This window comes from Populus nigra, chromosome 2, assembly GCF_951802175.1.
Source record: "Populus nigra chromosome 2, ddPopNigr1.1, whole genome shotgun sequence".
NCBI lineage: Eukaryota > Viridiplantae > Streptophyta > Magnoliopsida > Malpighiales > Salicaceae > Populus > Populus nigra.
The window spans coordinates 26,874,150-26,897,558 of record NC_084853.1 but is presented as its reverse complement, the minus strand read 5'-3'; the positions used below and the strand labels follow the sequence as shown (position 1 = coordinate 26,897,558).

The 23,409-nt window shown below is 38.0% G+C and overlaps 1 pseudogene; it reads left to right on the top strand.

Moving 5' to 3' along the window:
- The first annotated feature begins 566 nt into the window (after positions 1-566).
- Positions 567-6,096, top strand: LOC133682899 (uncharacterized; annotated as a pseudogene).
- The last annotated feature ends 17,313 nt before the right edge of the window (positions 6,097-23,409 follow it).

The window sequence follows — 23,409 nt, the reverse complement described above, 5'->3', positions numbered from 1 at the left end:
GCTGAAAGGATTGAGCAAGGAATCCGAAGTGGGAGAATTGCGGAACCTATAGAGAAGAGGGGTTTTGTTGGGAAGAAGAAGGAAATTGAGGTAAATAACCTAGAAGACAGTTATAAAGGGAAAGGCAAAAACTACCAAAACTACCAAACACCTACCTCCCAAATCACTAGCATCAACTTTTCCAAACCCTCCGTCCCAAACCAACCCCATCAAACAAAATTCCCCACCAATAACCAAAACAATTACCAAAGGAAAGATAACCGACAATTAGAAGAACCATTACCACCTTTGCCAATAACCCTAAAGGAGTTATATGCCAAGTTGCTAAGTATTGGGCAGATAGCTCCCCTACCATTACCTCCTATGCAACCACCTTTCCCTACCTGGTACAACCCCGAGTTGACTTGTGAATACCATGCTGGTAATACGGGTCACAGCATCGAAAACTGCGTAGCTTTTAAGAAGAGGGTATCGCAACTGATCAAAATTGGATGGGTCACTTTTGAAGATTCGCCTAATGTGAATTCGAACCCTCTACCCAAACATGCTGTAGGTGGTAATGGACTATGGAGGTCGGTAGCAAAGAGAAGGTGCTAAGGGTGACCATGGCAAGGCTGTATGAAATGTTGGTACAATCTGGACATTTGGAGAAACCATCTGAACATTGCATAAGGGAAGATGATTTTTGCCCATTCCATAAAAAGAAAGGGCATCACATTGATGAATGCATTGAATTTCATCAAAAGGTTGTGAGAATGCTGACTTTAGGAGAGTTAAGGATTGAGGCTGCAAAAGATAATGAAGATATAGAGATGATAGAGAATCGAGGGAAATATAGAGTCCAATCAACAGCTAATGGGCTCTCAAAATTGGTATTAACTAAGCCCTCATATGCAAACAAAGTAGACTATGGAGCGATGCCCGGAGATTATGGTTATACCTCGAATATCGAAACTCCTTTGTCATTGTTCCGAAATGAGATAAGTGGGCTAACTCGGAGTGGTCGTTGTTTCACACCTAAAGAACTAGAGAAGCAAAGAAAGGCTAAAGGCAAGGAGGTATTGGACTTCGATAAAGAGCTTGAGGTAAATAAACCTGTGACTGAGGAAGAAACAAATGAGTTCTTGAAATTGATGAAGCATAGTGAGTATTCTATAGTGGATCAGTTGAAGAAGACCCCTGCCAAGATCTCCATCATGTCATTAATACTTAGCTCCGAGCCGCATCGTAATGCTTTGCAAAAAGTACTGAATGAGGCCTATGTACCCCAAGATATTGAACAAAAAACTATGGAGCATCTAGTAGGGAGGGTCCATGCTGCCAATTACTTATATTTCACGGAAGATGAACTTGATGCTGAAGGGACGGGACATAACAAGCCCTTATATGTCACGGTCCGATGCAAAGATTGTCTTATTGGTAAAGTTCTCATCGATAACGGCTCAGCCCTTAATGTGTTACCAAGGCATATGCTGGATGAAATGCCAGTAGATCCCTCACATATGCAACCTAGTGTGATGACGGCTAGAGCGTACGATGGCTCGCCAAGGCAAGTGATAGGGACAATTGAGGTCGAACTAGCTGTGGGTCCGCAAGTCTTTCTAGTAACCCTTCAAGTGATGGATATCCACCCTTCCTATAGTATGTTGTTAGGAAGGCCATGGATACATTCTACGGGAGCTGTCACCTCCTCGCTGCATCAATGTTTGAAGTACATTGCCAATGGTGTTCTGGTTACTGTTAAGGCTGAGGAGACTATATCAATGGTAAGAAATGCGGCGGTTCCATTCATTGAAGCCGAAGATTGTAAGGATGGAAACCTTCATGCATTTGAAGTTGTGAATACCGAGTGGGTGCCCGAGAACACTGTGGTGAGGAAACCAGAAATCTCGGAGGCCACCAAAATGGCCGCTAAAAGCTTTTTGAAGCACAAGATTCCTTGCCCAAATGACATCGAGAAAGGAAGACTTGAATGGATTGATATAACCAAGCTGAAAGCTGCAGAACAAAGGTTTGGGTTTGGATATAAGCCCAAGAAAGAGGATTACAAGCGAGCTGCTGGTGCAAGAAGGGAGAAAAGAATGGCTAGGATTGAAGGAAGGAAGCCTGAAGAAGAAAGCCTAGCCATCCCTCCAATCAGGATTTCTTTTCCAAAGGCCGCATATGTGATGCAACCTGATAAGGAACATGGAAATCTTCTTCAGAAGCTTTTTTCAATGAACATAAACACTTTGGAGGAAGATCAAGTCGAGGACATTACTAAGAAGATTGAATCCGGAAGAAGGGATGAAGAGCTACCGCAATTAACCATCTACACTCTGGAAGAATTTACAGCCAAGACTTTCGTTCGAAAGCTAGCCGAAGGAGAGAAGTTCCAGAATTGGGAAACCCAAGAAGCTCCATTGGTTCTCAAAATGTAATCAACAACGATTGTTGGATTATAATTTTATCTATATTGTTTGCCTTTTTTCTATTTGTTTTATTCATTGACAATCGAAGCTCAAGATGTCAATTGGATTTTATTTTTGTTTTTGAGCCAATCTTTTCCTTTTAATAAGATCATGCATTTTCAAAATTCATCTTGATGTCTTAGTGTGCACTTACACAACACTTCCCGCTTTCAGGAACCCTGAAAGCGGATCCTCCACAACAACACCTACACTTTACATTGAGAATGAATGGCCAAACTTTAAAGAATACATAGTAGCTGTAGAAGATGAGGAATGGGAGGAGAAAAACATAGGGGAATTCACAAAATTAATAGAACAGCATGAACAGGCTTGGAGGCCCGCTAAAGAGGAACTTGAAACCATAAATGTGGGTAATGAAGAAATTAAGAGAGAGCTGAAAATAGGGACTTTGATCACCCCTGAAGAGAAGGAAGAATTAATTGCACTGCTCCGAGATTACGCAGATGTCTTTGCTTGGTCCTATGAGGATATGCCTGGTTTGGATACTGATATCATAGTACATAGGATACCACTGGTTGAAAGATGCAAACCGATTAAGCAGAAGTTGAGGAGAACTCATCCGGAGGTCTTAATCAAAGTAAAAGCAGAAATTGAAAAACAATGGAACGCTAGTTTTTTGGAAGTAGTCAAGTATCCACAATGGGTGTCAAACATAGTGGTGGTACCCAAAAAGGAAGGTAAAATCAGAGTTTGCGTGGACTTTAGGGACTTAAACCGGGCTAGCCCTAAGGATAATTTCCCTCTACCACACATAGATATGTTAGTTGATAATGCAGCACGCAGCTCCACATATTCCTTTATGGATGGATTTTCGGGCTACAATCAGATAAAAATGGCGCAAGAGGATAAAGAGAAGACAACCTTTGTAACACCATGGGGGACATTTTGCTACAAAGTCATGCCATTTGGTTTAAAGAATGTTGGGGCCACCTACCAAAGGGCTATGGTGACTTTGTTTCATGACATGATGCACAAAGAGATTTAAGTATATGTGGATGACATGATTGCTAAATCTAGAGAGGGAGAGAATCATGTCCAAATATTGAAGAAATTGTTTGAAAGACTAAGGAAATATAAGTTGAGACTTAACCCGGCGAAGTGTTCGTTCGGAGTGAAATCTGGGAAGTTGTTGGGATTTGTGGTGAGTGACAAAGGGATAGAAGTGGATCCCGACAAAGTAAAGGCTATTCAATCTATGCCACCTCCCAAGACTGAGAAGGATGTGAGAGGTTTCTTAGGAAGGTTGAATTACATTGCTCGGTTTATATCCCAATTAACCACGACTTGTGACCCGATCTTTCGTTTGTTAAGGAAGAAGAACCCTGGAATTTGGAATGAAGAGTGCGAAGAGGCTTTTGAGAAAATCAAGCAGTACTTGTTGAGTCCACCCCTGCTTGTTCCTCCTGTACCAGAAAGGCCATTGATATTGTACCTAACAGTAACAGAAACAGCAATGGGATGTGTGCTTGGGCAACACGATGAAACCGGAAGGAAGGAAAGGGCCATTTATTACCTGAGCAAGAAGTTCACGGAATGTGAGTCTAGGTATACTGTGATTGAGAAGCTGTGTTGCGCACTGACATGGGCTGCAAAGAGATTACGTCAGTATATGTTGTATCACACTACGTGGTTAATTTCCAAATTAGACCCGTTGAAGTACATTTGTGAAAAGCCCTATTTATCGTGCCGAATTGCAAGATGGCAAGTTCTATTGGCTGAGTATGACATAGTATATATGACAAGGAAAGCCGTAAAAGGGAGTATTATTGCCGATCACCTGGCTGACCATGCTATGGAAGATTATGAATCATTAGACTTTGAATTTCTCGATGAAGATGTGCTTGCAATCGAGGAAGAGAAATCAGATTGGTGGATTATGTACTTTGATGGTGCTGTAAATGTATGTGGTAACGGAGCGGGTGCAGTGATAATCTCTCCTGATAAGAAGCAGTATCCGGTTTCAGTTAAGCTACAGTTCGGGTGCACCAACAACATGGCTGAGTATGAAGCTTGCATTCTCGGTTTAGAGTCTGTATTGGAGCTAAACATCAGAAAGATAGATGTGTATGGAGACTCAATGCTGATCATTTGCCAAGTAAAAGGAGAATGGCAAACCAAGGAAGAGAAGTTAAGGCCTTACCAAGAATACCTATCTAAATTGGCTGGAGAATTTGAGGAAATAGAGTTCACCCATCTAGGAAGGGAAGGAAACCAGTTTGCAGATGCTTTGGCTACACTAGCATCTATGGCCAAAATAGACTTTGGGCACAAGGTACAACCAGTACACATCAATATCAGAAATAACCCAGCTCATTGTTGCTGAGTCGCAAGAGAAGTGGATGGAAACCCTTGGTACTATGATGTCAAGAATTTCATCCAAAACCAGGCATATCCCATGGGGGCATCCAAAATCGACAAGAAAACCTTGAGGAGGTTGGCAATGGATTTTTATCTTGATGGGGAGATCTTGTATAAGAAATCATCCGACGGGACTTTGTTGAGATGTTTGGATGAATTTGAGGCAAAAAGCGCGTTACGAGAAGTCCATGAAGGGATTTGCTCAACCCATGCTAATGGACACGTGATGGCTAGGAAGATACAAAGAGCCGGTTACTTCTGGATGACATTAGAAAAGGATTGCATCGACTATGTCCGAAAATGTCATAAGTGCCAAGTATACGGTGACAAAATCAACGCCCCTCCAGCTCCTCTATTTAACTTGACATCTCCATGGCCCTTCGCGATGTGGGGAATTGATGTGATTAGACCTGTAAACCCAAAAGCCAGTAATGGTCATAGGTTTATTCTCGTGGCTATCGACTACTTTACAAAATGGGTAGAAGCCGGGTCATTTGATCATGTGACACAAAAAGTAGTGAAGAAATTTATTGAGAGAGATCTGATTTGTCGATATGGTCCACCAGAAAAGATTATAACTGATAATGCCCAGAATTTCAATGGCAAGATGATAATAGAACTCTGCGCTAAATGGAAAATCAAGCATTCCAACTCTTCGCCGTATAGACCAAAGATGAATGGTGCGGTAGAAGCTGCTAACAAGAATGTCAAAAGGATTATTCAGAAGATGGTAGTCACCTATAAGGATTGGCATGAGATGTTGCCATTTGCCCTTCATGCGTATCGCACCGCAGTCCGAACCTCAACAGGAGCCACCCCGTACACATTGGTATATGGAATGGAGGCGGTTATGCCTTTAGAAGTGGAAATCCCCTCATTGAGATTACTGGTAGACTCTGAGCTGGAAGAGGTAGAATGGGCAAAAGTTAGATATGAACAGCTGAATCTGATCAGTGAAAAGAGGATAGCCGCAATCTGTCATCATCAACTTTACCAAAGAAGGATGGCCAAATCATACGACAAAAAGGTTCGACCTCGAGGATTCCACGAAGGAGATCTTGTACTGAAAAAAATATTGCCTTTACTAGGAGAAGATCAGAGTAAATGGGCGCCGAACTATGAGGGCCCTTACGTGGTGAAGAAAGCATTCTCGGGAGGAGCTTTGCTGTTATCTAGAATGGATGGAGAAGATCTAGTTAGGCCAGTGAATTCTGACTCTGTAAGGAAATATTACGCTTGATGTATTCTGTAATCTCCCAATCAATAAAATAAAGTTTGGCTATGAATTTTCTCTATAGAAAAAAAAACATTTCTTCATAAAAAGCATGATCTCATAGCATTTGAAATCTTTTACTTAAACAAACTCTTTTCTTACACATGACTAAGGAAACGACTCCATCAATTGGAGGGAACCAAATCAAATCTAAACTTGGCATATTTATGCACACCACACTGAGGACAAGAAGTGTACGAAATGCACAAGGGGTCCATAGTGAACCAAAGCCCAAAGGGGTATATCATAAAAACTTCTAAAAAAGGCATCTTTTATGAGAATTGCCAATTGCATTGAAAGTTTCAGTTTTCATGAACAAAACCAAATCTTTTGAGTTTTTCTTTTAAAATAATAATAAAAGACAATACTCAATGGAGCAAGAAAGGGCCCATAAGGAACCAAAGATCTCTCACCAAGAGGATAGGAAGTATAGCGTGTGGAGCATATTCTGTTTCAAGAGGACGAGTCGGACAAACAGATGGAAACAAGAGCTCAATAAGTCTACAACAGAAAGGGGGACCTATGTTTCCAAAATAGGTAAAAAAAAAAAAAACATGCATGATATTGTCATAACACTAACCTGGCAGGAGAAGGTGTGATGAAGGCCAAAATAGTTCCAAGTTTTTGGGAAAACCGCTGAGGTCCAAAATCTCAGGTCAACGGAACTACGGAAAAGGATAGGAATTGTGAACCAGCACTGCTTTATTTCCTCGAGGTAAGATGTTTTCCTTTGAAGTTTAAGATGGGCAGGTCACCCGATATTAAGACCATTCCTTAGAAAAGCGTGGAGTTTTCTAAAGAATATTAAGAGGGGCTGGTTACCTGATATTGAAACCATTTCTTATAAAAACGTGGAGTTTTCTAAGAATCTTAAGATGGGCAGGTCACCCGATATTGAGACCATTCCTTATAAAAGCGTGGAGTTTTCTAAAGAATTTTAAGAGGGGCCGGTTACCTGATATTGAGACCGTTTCTTAGAAAAGCGTGGAGTTTTCTAAGAATTTTAAGATAGGCCGGTCACCTGATATTGAGACCGTTTCTTAGAAAAGCGTGGAGTTTTCTAAGAATCTTAAGATGGGCAGGTCACCCGATATTGAGACCATTCCTTAGAAAAGCGTTGAGTTTTCTAAAGAATTTTAAGAGGGGCCGGTTACCTGATATTGAAACCGTTTCTTAGAAAAGCGTGGAGTTTTCTAAGAATTCTAAGATGGGCCGGTCACCTGATATTGAGACCGTTTCTTAGAAAAGCGTGGAGTTTTCTAAGAATCTTAAGATGGGCAGGTCACCCGATATTGAGACCATTCCTTAGAAAAGCGTGGAGTTTTCTAAAGAATTTTAAGAGGGGCCGGTGACCTGATATTGAAACCGTTTCTTAGAAAAGCGTGGAGTTTTCTAAGAATTTTAAGATGGGCCGGTCACCTGATATTGAGACCGTTTCTTAGAAAAGCGTGGAGTTTTCTAAGAATCTTAAGATGGGCAGGTCACCCGATATTGAGACCATTCCTTAGAAAAGCGTGGAGTTTTCTAAAGAATTTTAAGAGGGGCCAGTTACCTGATATTGAGACCGTTTCTTAGAAAAGCGTGGAGTTTTCTAAGAATTTTAAGATGGGCCGGTCACCTGATATTGAGACCGTTTCTTAGAAAAGCGTGGAGTTTTCTGAGAATCTTAAGATGGGCAGGTCACCCGATATTGAGACCATTCCTTAGAAAAGCGTGGAGTTTTCTAAAGAATTTTAAGAGGGGCCGGTGAACTGATATTGAAACCGTTTCTTAGAAAAGCGTGGAGTTTTCTAAGAATTTTAAGATGGGCCAGTCACCTGATATTGAGATCGTTTCTTAGAAAAGCGTGGAGTTTTCTAAGAATCTTAAGATGGACAGGTCACCCGATATTGAGACCATTCCTTAGAAAAGCGTGGAGTTTTCCAAGAATCTTAGGATGAGTAGGTCACCCGATAATCGGACTATTTCAAAAAAAAAACAAAAAACAAAAAAAAATTTGAAGTTTTTCTAGAAATCTTAAATAGGCAGGTCATCTGATAGGGAGACCATTGTTTAGGAAAAGCAGTGAGATTTAGCAGGATCAGACGGTTTATCTTTACAACACTTACTACGCGAAGAGCTTGACAAGTTTTGCTTCGTAAGCATTGTAAAGAGGGGGCAACTGTTGTTACTCAATTTTGGACCCCATGTGTTGGAGATGGTGTATACATTTTTTGAACCGAGTGTAGGAGTGTAGCTCATGTTTGCTAGAAAATTGACAAAAAGCAGAGGAGAAAAAAATATTTTCTGCTCTAAGAACCTGTTTGGAGCCTATTTTCTGCTATTTTTTTTATCCTTCCCCGTTACTACCAAAATCATCAGGTTTTCTTAGGTTGATCAGGAGTCTTCATAATGCTAAATTCATTTTTTTATCTGGTCTTTAAGGTTGAATAAATCCCTCAGAATTTGCATAATAAAATGGTTCTGCTGCTGTCGCAATTGTTTTGTTCCAACTTAGGCTCTGATTCTAACTTGTTTTCGTACGATATCTAACCATCCTAGGTATATTCTGTCACTCATGACATGTTGAAAAATTGACCTACACCTTTATTAGGTCCTAGGGATCATTGTTCTTAGGGCAGATTCTCAATCAGATTTGGATGCTTAGCATTGTCAGATCAAGAACCTTTTTGACCAACTAGATTACTGCCAGATTCTATTCTCTAAAACGATTTTATCTCACTTCGACTCCTTCATCAAAGTTGTATTCCTAGACGCGTAGATGATTTTGGCTTTTGAATCGCTTGATTTCGATATCAGAAGCTCAAGATATTCCTGTTTGAATATCTAACGTGAAGGCAGAGAATTCTGCCGCGAGAAGGATATTGACCCGAGTCTGCACTAAAAAAAATCTATTTTTGGCTTAGTTTTTGTGATTTTTGTTCTTAGTTCATACTCTCAGTCATATCAGGATTCTCGGCATTCGTCAGTTTTTGAGTCAGACCTGGAAATCCCTTTTGACCAACTAGATTACTGCCAGTTTCTGTTCTATAAAACGATTTTATCTCACCTCGACTCCTTCATCAAAGTTGTAGTCCTAGATACGTAGATAAATTTAGGCTTTTGAATCGCTTGATTTCGATATCAGAAGCTCAAGATATTCCCGTTTAAATATCTAGTGTGAAAGCAGGGATTCCTGACCGCGAGAAGGATTTTTGCCCAAGTTCGCGGGACTGATTCGAAGGATTTTTTTTGGACCAAGGACTGAATCGAAATGTGCTAAATTGAGGGATTGAATTGAAGAAGGACATTGAAAGCTGGAGAGAGGGGTTGGATCATCATAAATGACAGGATTTTTACCACACCGAATAAGGAAAATAGGACCTTGCAGCTGCACCCTCCAGCTGATTTCTTTCTTTTTTTTTCGCTGCAAATTCCTGTTGTTTTTCCTTTATCATCATGCCTGAATTTTGGAGCTGCATACACGTTTTTTCTTGCCTCATTTGAAAGGGAGCAGCTGGCCCTATGGAAGGAAAGAAAATAGCCACACCCTCCTCTAAAACTGGAAAGAAATCAGACGTAAAGCACCAGCACAAAATCAGAATATTGCAGCTTCCTTTTGCGTTTTTTTTTACTGCAAATCAGTAGGGATTTACGTCCTAGAATTAATGCATTAAATCTTTCCTAAATAGAGATATTCTAGACTATATATAAACCCCTCTAATGACCTAGCAAGGGGCGGCAAAAGGGGAGCAGAAAAATAGCAAAGAGAGAGTAGAAACAGAGGAGAAAAACATAGAGTAAGGGACAGAAAAACACAGCAAAGAGAGACAAAAAAAAAACAAGAGAGGCAGAGTAAAAAACACAGTAAATAGAGGGAGTTTTCTGTCTTGCATTCTGGGGTTATTGGCAGAGAAGAGAGGAGAATAGAGAAAACAAACGTTCGCTTAGTTCATTTCATCTTCTGCAGAAAATAAAACAGTGAGATCAGCAGGTAAGTTTTAACTATCTTCTCCTTTGCTGCCTTTAAATCTGTTGCACCCGTTTCTTCCTTGCTGTGTACATTCGGTTTACTTTTACTATACAATGAACGCTCGCTTTGTTTTGTTCCTGCGTTGGCTTTTGAGTTTTAGATAAGTGACTATGTTAAGAGGGCTAGCCTTTGGTGTTCCGTTTTTTTTATTTCTTTCGCTGTTTCAGAACTGAGGAACCAGGGAAGGGGGCTGTTGTCTCTTCATCATCAGCTCCCTTTTCTGTTCGTATCCTTCCATGCTTTTAAATTGAAATAGCCGGCCAGGTTTTCTTTAGTTTTTAGTCCGTGATATAATGGTGTTATAAGAGCATGCCGTCCCAAGCTTTTCCTTTTTGTATGAAACTAATATGCCAGATTCATGGACCCATGCAGTAGGATTTGGATTTCAAAATTTCAGTTTCAAAACTTTGGCTCCCTCATGCATATGGGCTTAGTCCTTTCCAGTGTATAGAATTTTAAGCTGATTTGGCTTTGAACGATTTTTGTTACGAATTGTTTCAAGTTTCTTGTAATATGAATGATGGCTTGCTACTTTCCATTTTGGTGTTTATGTCTAATTGTGATGTTTGTGTTTTGACAAAAAAAAAATATAAAAAATATTTTCTTGTGTGTTGCATACGGCCAATACCCTTACATGTTTTAGAACATTTTTTTATGTACAGAAATATTGGAAGTTTTAAAAATGTGTTTTCGCATGGATTTCTTAAACACCAAAAAATTGTTTTCTTGCATTTCTGGATTTTACAACCTGTTTGTAAAACTCCAAAGGGTATTGGCCAATATTCAAAAAAAAAATATAAAAATCTTATTTTGGAAGGAATTCATCTATTATTCACCGCTAATGTTTGGATAAAGAAATCCTTAAAGGACGAATATCCAAAATATTATTGGGAGTAATAAATCTGCACAAATCCTTGAAAGAAGCCTTGATTATAATCGAGGACATTTCAATTTTTTACTCCACGGTTTACAACACTAAGACAAAAAAATAGGTTTTTAAAGCACCCCAGATTTCTAAATTTTTGTCTCTCCTCCTTGCGATTTACGAGTCGCAAACTCTTGAAAAACTAAGGGGAAAATGAGCTTTTAAAGCACATGGAACTTCCTTGGATTTCTATCCTAATAATTTTAGTTTGAATCAAAACCTAGAAAACTGATGGGATTAGAAAACACCAACACCATAGCAATTATAAGACAAACCAAACACCAAGCAGCTTACCTTAGGTAGGGCGTACTAGGGGTGCTAATACCTTCCCTTTACGCAACCAGTCCCTTGCCTTAGAATCTCTGAAAGACCAGTTAGGTTTCCTAGTGACCATAATACTAGGTGGCGACTCCCTTATTCACAATAAAACAAAAGACCCCGAAATCAATCGAGGATCCCTTTATATTATACTTCTTCTTACACCATTAGTGTAACCTTTTCACCTTGACATAATAAACTTAGCTAAACATAATGAAGAAGAGAAACATAAATAAACAATATAAGAACATAAATAAGATACAAGTTAACTAAGTAAAGGAAAGAAAATGAAAAGCATAAACATGATATTAATGAAAGTAAAACTTAAGCATTACAAAAATATAGAGGGAGAGAGAGAGAGAAAGCAAGAGCAAGATCTTCATCTGAACAACCAAGCCCCTAAATGCATGGCAAATGCCTTATTTTATAGGCTAAAATTTAGAACTATTGATTTGATGACTAATTGTTGAGTGACTGGCCAACTCTTGACTTGGTGACAATCCTTATCTTCTTGTCTGAAGCAAACGTCATTGCTAACGTCAGAATTCGAACATCCTTGAATCATAAAAGTTCTAGGAAATTATCTCAGCTTTCCAGGAAATTGTCTCAGCTTTCCGGGAAAAGAAAATGGAGGTCATTTGGACTTCTAGAACTCAAGATATGGGCTGAACACTGAACAGTGTCTGGGCTGCAGGACAGATTCGGACTTCTCCGTTGTTGCTACAATTTGGACTTGAAAACAGCCTTTTTAAATTTGGACTCCACATGAAAGTTTTAGGCCTGTGTCTTAGCTTTCCATCCATATAAAGCAGACCTAAATCCGAGATCTAAAGCTCTAGATATGACCCAATTACCGAATAGTGTTCCAGTTTGAACTGAACCACCATCTCTTTTCTAAGTTTGGCCCTCTCTTTGTCCTTTCAATATCAGTACTTAAACCCATCAATCAATCCTTTCATTTATGTGATAGGCCTGCATTTAAGATGGAAATTTACCATAAATTAGGGTATCTTATAGTATCAGATTTGTTATTATAAAACATGTTTTAGTTAAGGAGTTATTGATACTTCAAGTGCAAAATGCTGATATAAAACCTTGATAAAAATACACTTTTAAGTACTAATCACACCCCCCCAACCAGCTTATTACTAGTCCCTAGTAATCAAAGCGTTGAAATAGAAAAACAATTTGCAAATTCCACAAAGTAAGACATTCATCATTCAACTTCTATTAATCTATCCAGATAAACAAACTCTCATTAAATTTATATATATGTGCAATACCTCTTAAACAAGATATTAATAAACCTTTCTTTTGTGCTCAATATATCAACACATAGTTATGGGGCTTTACTTGGAAGAAAACAAAATTTTTGTTCTAATGTTTAAGGTTAACTTCCTTGGGTTAGGATAATTATCTTTTTCTTCTTTTTTTTCTTTTTTTGTTTTAATATATATACATATAACTTAAAACACAATGCATCTTTAACTCATATAACGAGCTTTCGACTAATGACTCCTAGACCAGTTGGTCTTAGGGCATTAGGTGTTAAGACACCCCTAAGAGCTTAGTGACTCGGGTTGCAGATGCTGATACATAGATAGTGCAATGTTTGATTCCCTTAAGCTTTTCTCCTTAACCCATGTAACAAGCGTTGGGCCAATAGCTCCCTAGTCAGTTGACTTTAGGGTATTAGGTGTTAAAACACCCCTTCAGGTTTAATTGCTTAGGTTAGGGAGGCTACGAAACCAAACTTCTCTACGTTTTTATTATCATAATTTTTTTTGTTTATTTTTTATATATATTATCTCTTTCTCTTAGTTGTTACCTTTAATAAAAGAACATAAATAATATAATAATCCAATGTGCAACCCACAATCATATGTTAAAGTGTGTGTATGAATAAAGGTTTAAAAATACTTGTTAAATGAGTATACGAGCAGAATTAAGTGATAACAATGCGAGAGTTTGTAAACCTAAGTATTTCAAGAAGTATTCTGATAGACCTTGTTAAGAATGTTTACTAAGATGCGTCTCATGAGTAAAAGAACTCCTTTACTCTGCCATCCTAGTAACAACAGTTTTGCAAATGGTTTATGAAATAGAAAACACAGTTAATTATTATTTTTTAAAATATCAACTACTACCTTTTCCCCCCAACCAAAACGAGACATTGTCCTCAATGTTCTAAGATAGAAAGGTAAAGGTAGAGTATAGAAGACATCACCTGAAACAACGAACACTGACAAACCTGAAACACACTTAAACACATATAAGAAACAACAAAACACAATAATAAAACCAAAAGACACAAAGTTTTTACAAACGAAGGCTCAAATCCAATCTAAGCTTTTTACAGCTTTCCTTAGTTGACTAATTTATGCGACTCGTTGAGGGATCAATTACAGGGATGAAAGATTATAATTGGTCAATCAATTATTCAGCAGTAGCAACAGAGATTATGATTTGTCGTGCCGAAGATGTTAGAAATTCATGTTCCACAGCATGATCAAGAAAAGACAACAACTTATCATAAAAACCATTAACATTTAATAGACCTATGGGTTTATGGTGAACGTGCAAGTGGGCCCAAAAGGAAATATGAAAGATCTCTTCCAATGTGCCCAGACCACCTGGTAAGGCAATGAAGGCATCAGCATGGTTAAACATTGCATTCAGTTGATCAGATATTATGGAGACCTGTAGTTCCTCTCCAATTGTTTTGCCAATGATGTCCCCTTTTGCTAAAGCGTTGGGGACGACCCCCAAAACCTGACTACCTCCTAAAAATGCAGCTATTGACACACACCCCCCCCCCTATTAACCCAAGGCTATTTTCTCCATACACTAAATGAATCTTTCTCTCAGCTAGTACCTGACCAAGATGATTTGCTGATTCTAAAAACTCTTTTTCTTTCTCAGGACTGGATCCACCAAAAACACAAATATTTCTTATATGATGACTTGAGGAACCTTCCATTTCTACACACTTCTATATTTGTTAAATGTATGGGTTGAGTAGAAATGAAGGGAAGGAAGAGAAGATTTTATAGATGAGAAATTGAAAATGCAATCATACCACCTATATGTAGGCTAGTTGGAGTCTCTCTCTCTCTCTCTATTTATTTATTTTGAAAAAGCATGTATATATACAGGTAGTTGTGATAGTGGCTCACATCTTCCCTTGGTTTTACGTCCAAAAACGGCTTAAACGCCCTCTATAGGTCGGGGATAGGCTTCCCATCCAATTTTCTTAAAAACTTGCAAACATGGTCTTTTTTAGTCAGATTCCCAAGACTATGTCAAGCATGTTCTTTATGGAATTGTGGCCATAAATCATGAATTGCACGATGCACATCTCCACTAGGATGCGTCTCAAGAGTCAATAGAAGATTATCTAAGGACTCCTTACTCAGGCTATCCTTAATGAATTGTATTTTAACTTCACGGTTTACATATAGCATTCCTAAAGAATGACATATTGCATTACAAGTCCATCTGGCACATTTATGACAGACTTTCAGTCGTTTTGCACGACATTTCTTTGCAACAGTGCTTTTACCTGTTCCAGGCATGTATGAAATGAAAGAATTGGAGGACTTACTTAATAATCGGACCTTTGCTTCAATTAGCTAGCAAATATCTTCAGGAATTCCATGATTCATTAACAACTTCAATCTTGCACATCTAGTATGGTAAATTTTTGTAATTGCATTCTAAGGTAGAGCTGAAAAATACTTTTTCAATTTTTCAAAAATGGTGTCCATTTTCAAATGATAATCGGAGAAGAGATTCAAAAAAGGGAGAAAGAGCAAAGAATTGCACAAATATATACACAGATATCAATTATTGTGGGAAACTGAAAGAATTGACTTAAGTCATGGAATACCGTTATCCGCCATTTGACCGAGGTGAGAGAGACTAGCAACACAAGATTCACACCAAAACGAAACACAAAACAATGTGAGAAAAAGAATCAATCTTTATATACATGATCACTCAATTCAATAGAGTCATTTTCAACTGAAAAATTGTTAAATAAACTTTCAAACGATGTCCATTTACCTTGAAAACATTGCTATTCTTTGGATTCTCGATATCACATGCTCCATATGGATACATATGTTTCACAATAAAAGGAAAACTCCATCTTGATCTTAGTTTTCCATGAAATAAATGGAGTCGAGAATTATAAAGCAAGACTTTTTGACCAACATTGAATGTTTTTCTTAGTATTTTCTTGTCATGAAATTCTTTGATTCTTTCCTTATGAATTCTTCAATTTTCATATGCATCATTTCTTATTTCCTCAAGCTCATTTATTTGTAATTACGCAGCTGACTAGCATCATCAAAGTTAGAATTGAAAGCTTTGATAGCCCAATAAGCTTTATGTTCAAGTTCTATAGGCAAGTGACAAGGTTTTCCATAGACTAATCTATAAGGTGACATACCAAATGATGTTTTATAAGCAGTTCGATAAGCCCAAAGTGCATCATTAAGTCTTAAAGACCAGTCTTTCCGATTAGGGTTCACTATTTTTTCCAAGATCTACTTGATCTCCCTATTAGCAAGTTCTACTTGTCCACTCGTTTGAAGGTGATAAGGGATGGCAACTTTGTATGTGATTCCATATTTCTTCATTAAAGACTCAAATGGCTTGTTGCAGAAATGTGTTCCACCATCACTTATCATGGCTCAAGAGATTCCAAATCGACTAAAAATATTTTCTTTTAAAAACTTTATCACTGTTTTGTGATCATTGTTTCGACTTGAGATTGCCTCTATCCATTTTGAAACATAATCTACTGTGACTAATATGTACAAGAAACCAAATGGTGGAACCATGAAATCTATACCCAACAGTCAAAGATTTTAATGACAAGAATAGGATTTAAAGGCATCATGTGACGTTTTGAAATAGATCCCAACTTTTGACAATTTTCATAAGTCTTGCAGAATGCATCTTCGAAATATTTGATCAGGATAATATTTGAATAAATAAGGGTCATCCCAATAAAAAAATTTCACTTCGTTTAAGAACTTTCTTTTATCTTGGGTACTCCAATGAGCTGGCAATTGTTCTGAAACAAGAAAATTAACAATATTAGCAAACCAATGCATTGTAGAGATAGAAAATAAAGATTCATCAAGAAAGTAGTCATCGATTGGTGTGATGTCAGATCTTGAATCTGTTGTCAATCTTGACAAATGATCTACGACAACATTTTCAGTGCCTTTCTTGTCTTTGATTGTGATATCAAATTCTTGAAGTAACAAAATCCACCGCACCAATCTAGCCTTAGAATCTTTCTTAGAAAGAAGATATTTCAATGCTGCATGATCACTAAAAATAACAACAGGTGAGCCAACAAGATAAGATATGAACTTGTCACATACAAATACTACTACAAGTAATTCTTTTTCAATGGTAGTGTAATTCATTTGAGCACTATTTAAAGTTTTACTTGCATAGTAAATCATATAAGGTTTCTTATCTTTTCTTTGTCCCAAGACAGCATCCACGGCATAATCACTAGCGTCACACATTATTTCAAAAGGTAATGACCAATTAGGAGGTTGAATGACAAGAGCATAAATAAGCAAGCTTTTAAGTTTAACAAAGGCTTTTTCACATTGTTCAGTCCATTCAAAAACATTTTTCTTTGTTAGAAGGTTACACAATGGTTTAGATATTACACTAAAATCTTTGATGAACCTTATGTAAAAACCAGCATGTCCTAAGAATGATCTAACATCTTTAATAGATTTTGGTGTTGACAAGTTAGCAATTAACTCGATTTTAGATTTTTCAACCTCAATTCCTTTTGATGAAACAATGTGACCAAGTACAATGCCGTTTGTTACCATAAAATAACATTTTTCTCAATTCAGTACAAGATTCTTCTCTTCACACCTGTTCAAAACCTTTTCCAAGTTAGTTACACAATCATCAAATGAATCACCAAAAATAGAAAAATCATCCATAAAAATCTCAAGAAAACGTTCAACCATATCACTGAATATGCTAAGCATGCATCTTTGAAATGTGGCTGGTGCATTACATAATCCAAAAGGCATTCTTTCTAGGATTTGATCTATGAATGGTAAACGAAAATGATCTTTTCTAGTCATTGAATTAAGTTTTCTATAGTCAATGCACATGCGCCAACCAGTAATAGTCCTAGTTGGAATTAACTCATTTTTCTCATTTGTTATCACAGTAACTCCAGACTTCTTGGGTACAACTTATGTTGTGGAAGTTAATATGTCTAGGTTTTTTAATGGCTTGAATAGAGATATAGCTAATGTTGTGGAGTTGCAATCTTATGTTGAATTGGAAGAGTTAGTGCATTTTGCCATTAAGGTTGAAGGACAGTTGAAAAGGAAGGGTAATACACGATCTAGAGCTTAGTCGGGGTCTTTTTTAGGTTGGAAGTTGAATTATAAGAGAGAGGGTAATGCGCCATCAAAGCCCTTGGTGACTTCTAAAGTTACTGAACCTACCTCCATGAAGAAGCAGGTTTCGGCCAATGATCAAAAACTTAAGGGAGAAGTCTAACCGAAGCGTAATCGTGATATAAAGTGTTTCAAGTGTCAGGGATTGGGACACCATGCATCAGAGTGTGCAAATCGTGGAGTTATGATTCTAAGGGATGATGGAGAGATTCTGTCCACTAGTGAGGAGTCTGATTGTGATGACATGCCACCACTTGAGGATGCTAGTGATTTAGAGTATGTTGTTGGTGATAAAGTTTTGGTGATTAGAAGGTCGCTCAGTGTTCAGACTAAGGAGGATGATGTGAAGCAACAAAGGGAGAACATCTTCCATACTAGATGCCTAATCAACGATAAGGTATGTAGTATGATTATTGATAGCGGTAGTTATACTAATGTTGCTAGTTTTACTTTGGTTAGAAAGTTGAGATCGAATACCATAAAGCATGAGAGGCCTTTTCAGCTTCAATGGTTGAATGAATGTGGTGTTGTTAGGGTGAATAGACAGGTGATGATTTCTTTTTCAGTAGGCAAGTATAAGGATGAAGTGTTATGTGATGTTGTGCTCATATGTTATTAGGGAGGCCTTGACAATTTGATAGAAAAGCCAAGCATGATGGGTTTAAGAACAAGTATTCATTGGAAAAGGATGATAGAATTTATACACTTGCCCCACTAACACCAAAGCAAGTGTATCAAGATCAAATTCAATTGAAGAAAAGCTATGAGGAGAAGCATTTAGATTCGACCAAAGTGGAAGAACAAGCCAAACAACATGGTGAGAATGTGAGGAAGAGTGAAAATAAAGTGAGCCATGAGTTGAAAACAAAATGAGGCAGAGTTTTGGCCCTTAGAAAATTAGGGAAGGGTCATGGCCAAAAAGAAAAAAATAGAAGGGAGGCCAAGAGTGGAGAGAAAATGAGTGTAGAGAAGAAAGAAAGGGTGAGAAAAGAAGAGTGTGTAGAAAAAGTGGGGAAAAACTTTAATTTGTTTGGAAAATCTAGTGATCTTAAACATGCTTATCTCTCTGAATTGCCTATGATTTTACTTGAGTGTAAGGAGGCATACTTTAACTTTGATAATTTGGATTCCTATGTTCTTAGTATTGTTAAAGTTCTTTTACAAGAGTTTGAAGATGTCTTTCCAGAAGAGATTCTTAGTGGCATGCCACCAATTAGGGGAATTGAACATCAAATCGACTTTGTTCCAGGAGCATCTATACCAAATGACTCCACCATCGTTGTCAATTCAGAAATCGACAGCGACACTATTCGACTACCGATTTCTGAATCAGCATCGGCAAAGTTTTTGGCTGCTGATTTTTGAATCGGCAGCAACGCAGTTATTGGCTGCCAATTTATGAATCGACAATGACACAGTGTGGCTACCAATTTCTGAATCGGCAGTGACAAAGTTTTTGGCTGCTGATTTCTAAATCGGTAGCGACGCAGTTATTGGCTGTCGATTTCTAAATCGGCATCAGCAAAGTTTTTGCTGCCAATTTCTAAATCGGCAGCGGCACAGGTTTGCTATCGATTTTTAAATCGGCATCGGCAAAGTTTTTTGTTGCTGATTTCTGAATCGACAGCGATGCAGTTATTGGCTGCCGATTTCAGAATCAACATCAGCAAAGTTTTTAGTTGTCGCTTTATGAATCAGCAGCAACACAATTATTGGCTGCCGATTTCTAAATCGGTGGCGACACAATTTGGGTGCTGATCTTTGATTTGGCAGCGACAAAGTTTTTAGTTGCCGATTTCTAAATCGACATCAGTAGAGTTTTTGGCTGCCGATTTATAAATCGATAGTGATGTAGTTATTGGCTGCCGATTTCTGAATCGACAGGGCATAGTTTGGCTATCGATTTTGAAATCGACAGGGACACTATAAAATCAAACAAAAATTTATGTTGGACCAACCTATCCTAGGAGAGAATTTGAATAAAAACCAGCCCAAGATAACCTAAAAAGAGGGGTAAGGACAACCCTTGTCCAGTGCCCAAACACCCTAGCATACTTATAGTGGCTATAAATACAAGGATAGAGAAAAGGTGACTCTTCCTCTCCCCTAGAAACTGCTGCAGCCATTGCTGCAATTGAACCTCTCTTCCCCCCAAGAAAAATCGACCAGACCACCTGCATGCAAGCCCTCTTGAGTGAAGAGTGTATAGAGAGTTGAGAAGAAGAGAAAAGGTGACCCTCCTCTTTCCAAAACCGACCCAATAACTGCAGCAAACCCTTCCTTTTGTCCAGAGAAAAACACACAACCCAGCTGCATGTTCACTCTACTGCATGTGCGAGTAAATAGAGAGCTAGTTGGTAGGATTAATAACTAAAAGCCATGGAGGGAGAGGGGTTGCGACATACGGCTGAACAGAAGAAGAAAAGGGAGGAAAACTAAACAAAAGAAGAGGAAGAGAACTGACAGCAGAGGGGAAGAAAGACCATTAAATGCTTTCCTAAAACCACTTAAAATCATAAGGTATGAACCAAAACCTTTCTCCTCCTGTTCTTGTGACCTTTGGACCAAAAGGGAGAAGGAAACCCCAAGTAAATGGCCTAGGATTCTTGCACCAGCTGATAAGGAAAAATTGGACTAGGAAGAGGGATGAAAATGGGATTGAATGGGGGATAAATTTCAGAATACTTAACAAAAGGAAATGAAAAATTTTTAAATGCATGAACTTGGAAAGATGATCGGCCATAGTGGGGGGCTGAATAGAACATGTTGTGTGATGAAATGCAAGTGTTCATGCTTGAAATTGTGTGATTCTCCTGGGTTCTATGAACAAATATAATGCTAGAACTGAAATGCATGTGTTCATGCTTGAAATTGTGTGATTCTGTTGTGTTCTATGAACAAATGTAATTTTGGAACTAAAATACATGTGGTCATGCTTGAAATTGTGTGATTCTACTGGGTTCTATGAAAAACTGTAATGTTGGAACTGAAATGCATGTGTTCATACCCAAAATTGTGTTGTTTGCAGTGAACTAGTGTTTGTTGCTGAAATTGAGTTGTCTGCAGTGAATCAGCTTTCACTGCTGAAAGGGTGTTGTCTACAGCGAATTTGTGTTCGCTGCCAAACATGTGTGTTCTGCAGCGAATTTGTGATTCACTACCGAAATTGTGTTGTCTGCAACGAATCTGTGATTCGCTGCCAAAATTATGTTGTCTATAACGAATCAATGTTCGCTGCTAAAAGTGTGTTCTGCAACGAATTTATGATTCGCTGCTGAAATTGAGTTGTCTGTAGCGAGTTAACATTCGCTACCGAAAGTGTATCAGCGAATCAGCGTTCGCTGCCGAAAGGGTGTTGTCTGCAATAAATCAGCGTTCGCTGCCGAAAGTGTGTGTTCTGTAGTGAATTTGTGATTCGCTGCCGAAATTGAGTTGTCTACAGCGAATTAACGTTCGCTACCAAAAGTGTATCAGCGAATCAGTGTTCGCTGCCGAAAGGGTGTTGTCTGCAATAAATCAGCGTTCGCTGCCGAAAGTGTGTGTTCTGTAGTGAATTTGTGATTCGCTGCCGAAATTGAGTTGTCTACAGCGAATTAACTTTTTCTGTCGAAAGTGTGTTGGCTGCAATTAATTAGCATTCCTTGCTGAAAGTATGTTGCCTGCAACGAATCTGTGTTTGATGCTGAAATTAGGTTGTCTGCAACGAAGCAGTATTCGCTGTTGAAATTGTGTTGTCTTCAGCGAAGCAGTGTTCGTTGTCAAAATTGTGCTGTCTTCAACGAAGCAATGTTCGCTGCCAAAATTAGGTTGTGTGCAGCAAAGCAGTGTTCATTGCCGAAATTATGTTATCTGCAGTGAGCCAGTGTTCACTGCCAAAATGTGTTGTTTGCAGCGAATCAGTGTTCGCTGCCGAAACTGTGATGTCTGTGGCGAATCAGCGTTCACTGTCGAAATGGTGTCGTCTGCAACGAGCTAGTGTTTGCTGCTGAAATTGTGTTGTGTGCAGCGTGCCAGGTTTCGCTAGTGAGATTGTATTGTCTGCAGCAAAGCAGTGTTCGCTATCGAAACTGTGTTGTCTGCAGGGAATCAGTGTTCGCTGCTAAATTCTGGTGTCTGCAGCAAATTAGCTTTCGCTGCTGAAGTGTGTTGTCTACAGCGAATCAGTGTTTGTTGTCGAATTTTTATTGTCTACTGCGAACCAGTTTTCGCTAACAAAATTCTGCAGCAGATTTACATATCTAAAATGGCCTAGTGATTAAAATGATTGCTTTATGTGATGGTAATATGTGAAACAATGAAACATGAACTTGTGTATGCTTGAGACATGTGTAATGACGAGTTATGTGTGATTACTGAATATGAATGTACTGATTTATGGCCATTGATGTTTTAGGTGGTACATTCGGGATCGAACCTTCGTCAGGACAAGGACATCCCGTGGATGGAACAGGTAGGTGGTTTCCACCTTTTTCTCGTATGATGTTTATGTTTTGAAATGATTTACTTATGATGATATATTATTAAATCCTTGTTGAATGATGAAACGACAATGAAGTGTTTGATTGAATTCTTGATGATCGTTGAAACGACTATAAAATGTCGATCGAGTTCTTGATGAATGTTGAAACAATGATGAAAATGTTAATGTTATCAAATAACCTGTTTGAGGTGGATATATTACTGTGTTGCGATGAATATTAAACTGACTATGAGATGTTGATTGAGCTACTATGAATTTGGGATGCTGATAAATGGTTGTATGAGTATTAGAAAAGATCTATTGTTGTACTTCATTGAATGTAATTGTGACGAACGGTTGTATGAGTATTATGAAAGATATACTATTGTATTTTATTGAATGTAATTGTGACGAATGGTTGTATGAGTATTACGAATGTAATGACCTGGTTTTTTCAAGGCCAAAATCGCTGGAATTTCTTTTTAATCGTTCGGTTTCTGGATGTTTTTCACCATATCATTCTTCAGATTTATCATTGCATTTTGTTCATTAACAAGACACAATCTATGTAGGATAATGTAAATCAACATTCCCATAGAACGGATTCTCAATACATGTGCCTATAATATTATATTTCCATACTCATAGGTTTACATTACATCATATCGACATACTCATAAATTCACATTCTTGTTCTAATCTTGTTATCATCACAAGTTCATACAAGAGTGTCGAACAACAAGTTACACAACTAGTACTTTTGTTATCCTGACCTCATGTAATTTCACAACAAGACATCCTCATTAGATGAATACCTTATATGTATATTCATACACATCATATCAACTTGTTCGTACATTCACATATGTGTTCCATTTCAATTTTTCATTACTAGTCTTTACATAAGGGATCGGACGACTAATTGAGTGATTAACACGTCCATTCATGTAGAACTCATATCACCCACAATATGCAAATATATAGTAATGAAAAATGAATATATAGTCGCGAAATGAATTTCCTTATGCACCATGTTGGTATGATGTCCCTGTTACAACACAAGGTAATTTCAAGCATTATAGGCAATTTAAGAAAACATAATAAAGCAATATTAACGTTACATTTCATTCTTGGA